Below are 3,919 nucleotides of genomic sequence, written 5' to 3' on the forward strand. Positions count from 1 at the left end.
GGGGGGGGGGGGAGCATGTATTTGTTTTTAGAAGCTTGCCACCAATATGGAAATCTAACACCATCATTATCAAGACCCTGAAGTATTTTTACTAGCATAGAACTAACAATACTTCTGTATAGAGTTATAGAAGAGCAATGTGTTTATTTAACAGAATTTAAACTGCACTCAGTGTAGACCCTGGTTCAAAACAGTCATTGTGAAATAGACAAAATAAAGAATGTTGAATTCTTGAGGTGAGCACAGCAATCAAGAACTCTGCAAATTAGGCAGGACAAAAAGTGGATTTTGTTGGGAATGATGGATTACAGTCTCCTTAAATACAACCTGTTTTATAGCCCCAAGGAAGGAAAAGATCAGATTGGAGGGATCATTTTCAGAAAACTAGAAATCTATACATTTGTTCCATCAGCAAACAACTTCAGCAAAGAAAAAGAAACAATCAAAGATAGTTTTGGTTGGAGATGACTGCCCTCAGTTGACCTCAGTTGACTGGGGCAACTGCTGATGCCCAAGGTAAATGGAATCTGAAATTGTGGAGCAGAACTTCACTTTATTACAGCCTTGTCAAAGCAATACTGGCAAGATGTCACAAATTATTGTTGTCCTTGAGCCACACATCTCAATTTTATAATATGATCCTACTACCACGGTTTCTAATAACCATTTTCCCCCATCTTTCATCTCATAGAAACTGTACTGTTACTAGGGATAAAGAAAAAAATGTTGAGTGGTTACACTTTGTAGGAAGTAGAAATAATTTGAATCACAATGTCACAGATTAACAGTTCATCTCATAACATTATGTTCTTGAGAGAGAATGTTTTAGAAATATACAAAGTAGCTCAATGGTATTTGGAGCATCCATTGTTCTCCTTTGTTTTGCAAACAGGAGGAAGACAGCTGGAAAGGTTTCTACAGTTAACTTCACTAGTAAGACAAATGTAACTCGTTTGAGCTAGTAGAGATCTATTTTCATCTCATGGTAGAGTACTTAAAACACATAAGAAGGCAGAATCACTCAGGACTCACTTTTTTTTTTTTTAAAACAGAGGAGCTAAGACTGAGCCTTATTAAACAAATCAATAAAGATTTAAAATTTTATTTCATCAAGGTCACTGACTATCTGTTCAAGAATCTTTCATATTAATCGTTACTGAAGCTCAGAGTATGGGTTGCTGGGAGACAACTAACCCAGGTTATGGTATCCCCATCTAGAAAGAGCACACACAGGCATGTCTGTATGTAAGCATGCCATTAACATCACTCCAATTTAAACACATGCCTAAAATCACTGACCTGTGCCTGGCAGAAGGGTAACATAAGCAAGTGGTTAAATACTGAAAAAGGGTAAGCAATCATTAAAGAAAATATCATTTGGTAAAATACAAATACAAAGATTGTTCAATGATTCAAGCATTCACAGAATCCAAAACATGCCAAACTGTATAAAGCCTCTCTTCATTTGCAACAAGTCATTGTGTACATTTATTATTAAGAAAATAATAATTTAGAGAGAATATAGTGAATTTCTTATTCAGAACAAGATCCAGAATGGATTAACTATCAGAGTGGATTAATTAAGTCAAAATACCATATTTCTAACTTATTTGAATAAAGAACATACTTATATCTTGAACCCATTTGTTCCAGGGTTTATTTTTCTCTTCCTTTGCCTAGAATGCCTTTGAATACTCCATCTATGAAACCTGAACTAACAGCACTTGGGACAAGATTCACAAGGGAATTTAGACTAATTGTTGAAATAATCTGTTCTTTTATGGAAATAGCATCTCAAATGCATAGGCATCCTATATAATACATGGGAAGTAGTACCTTAGAAAGATTCACAGAACCCAGTACACTGAACAAACTGATAGAAGTTGGTAATAAAAGGTAGTAATTTAACTCTTACCCTCAAAGATAATTAAAAACTTGACTATGTGGGGGTAGATATGTTCCTAAAGTATGGCAGTCCTTTATCACAAGGAAATAATAATAATAATAATAAATAGAATACACAAAACATCTACCCTTTATACTCTAGCAGCTGCAGCAATCATTTATGATGTGGAGACTCACGTTTAATTTCTACTTGTGATTGGATTTGAACCTGGGTCTCGTACACCCTGCATAAGTGCTCTAACTTTAGGTTATAGTTTTTCTGTTTCCTCAGTCAAATTATTAATGCAAATAAACTTCACAACATGAAAAAGAAAGAAGCCACATTCAATAGCGACATATATATTTTCTAAGTGTATGCAAGAAACACAACATAATTCCCAGAGGACTGAACATCTATAATCCTCTGTCTGCAACACACAACTCCAAATATGCTTTACAGCTATGCAAGAGAACTTCAGAAAAACTTAGAAATCATCTTCTTCATGTAACCAACTCCAAAAGAGATCAACTCAAGAAGGAAATCAATACATACTGCAACAACTTAAAAAAGAATAATCCAGATATCTTCCCAAACATTATACAATGTATAAAAAGAGACTACCAAAGATTTTCTACAATATCCATCAAATATAAAAAGAAGAAATGGAACCAACTACTCCAGGAACAAGTTTCCCAGTCACAAAAAAACATCAGAGAAACAACACCAACACCTTACAACAGTCCAACCTCATACTTGTTGAAACTGAAAAAAACAGTCAACCCTCACCTATCATCAATCTCTCCATGTATACACTTACCAAAGCTGAAAAACATGTCTTCTCTAAATGCCTGCATTTCTGTCTGGAAACATACCTTAATAAAATACTATAATGTGGAGAACTTGAAGAATTTTTCTAATGCCTCTGCCTCTGCCTCCACGTCAAGGAATATTTCCACAACCAAAATGCATCCACTTCCAACAACACGTCATCCTTTGACAACATTAAGGAAAAGATCAACCTCCCAAAAACCAAAAAAACCCCATCAGACTGGACACCTCACAGTGGATGAAATTCTAACCTTGACTAATATATTGACTGCTTCAGGGAAAGAACAACAAAATAATCAACAATATACACCGCCATAACAACCTCTCCCTCTCAGAGAGAAGGGCCATAGAATATCTAAGATCCAACTACCAAATAGTAATAAAACAAGCAGATAAAGGAGGAGCTATAGTTATCCTGAACCATGACGACTACATAAAAGAAAGCAGCTTTGATACCACCTATGACAAAAAACTAGAGGAAGCTCCGACTCCTATTAAAACTCAAAATTACCATCAAATCATTTTTATCTGAACTACAAGAAAAGCTGCAGAACTCAGTTCCCCCAAGTATCCAACCCATGGACTTTCTACACGCTCTCTAAAATCTACAAACAAGAGAACCCAGGCAGACCTATCTTATCCAACCATGGAACCCTAACTGAGGAAATTTACTAATATATAACACCATTAGTTCTTGTTAATATATAACACCACCAACATCACTGACCTCATCACCAGAGGCAAACCTCCTGTCCCAAAACACACAAAATGGATCCAGACCAAGGTTCCCTCTAAGGTGCACAGGTGCACAGCCACGCACAACTAAAATTTTGGCCGCACACAGCCATTTCAAAGCTGTGTACCGGGAGAGGAGCTGAAGGTAAACTCCTAGGTGAAGTGGGGGCAGGAGCCTGGCACGGGCTCCGCCAGCTCCAGGGAAGTGCTCTGTTCCCCTGCTTCACCTCAGGAAGCAAGGAGACACGTGGCATCAGGTCCGGGGAATGGAGCACTTCCCTGGAGCCAGCAGAGCCCACACCAGCCCCCTGCCCCAGCCCCTATCGGCAGCCTCCAGCCCCTGGCTCCAGTCCCTGGCCCTAGACTCTGGCCTCAGCCTCCAGCCCTCAGCTCTAGCCTCCAGCCCCCAGCCTCTCAGCTCCCGCCCCCCACTCCCAGCCTCTTGGCTCCAGCCCCCAGCTCCAGCATCCA

Source organism: Gavialis gangeticus, unplaced genomic scaffold (genome assembly GCF_001723915.1).
Source record: "Gavialis gangeticus isolate Ggan-Ray unplaced genomic scaffold, GavGan_comp1, whole genome shotgun sequence".
Lineage (NCBI taxonomy): Eukaryota > Metazoa > Chordata > Crocodylia > Gavialidae > Gavialis > Gavialis gangeticus.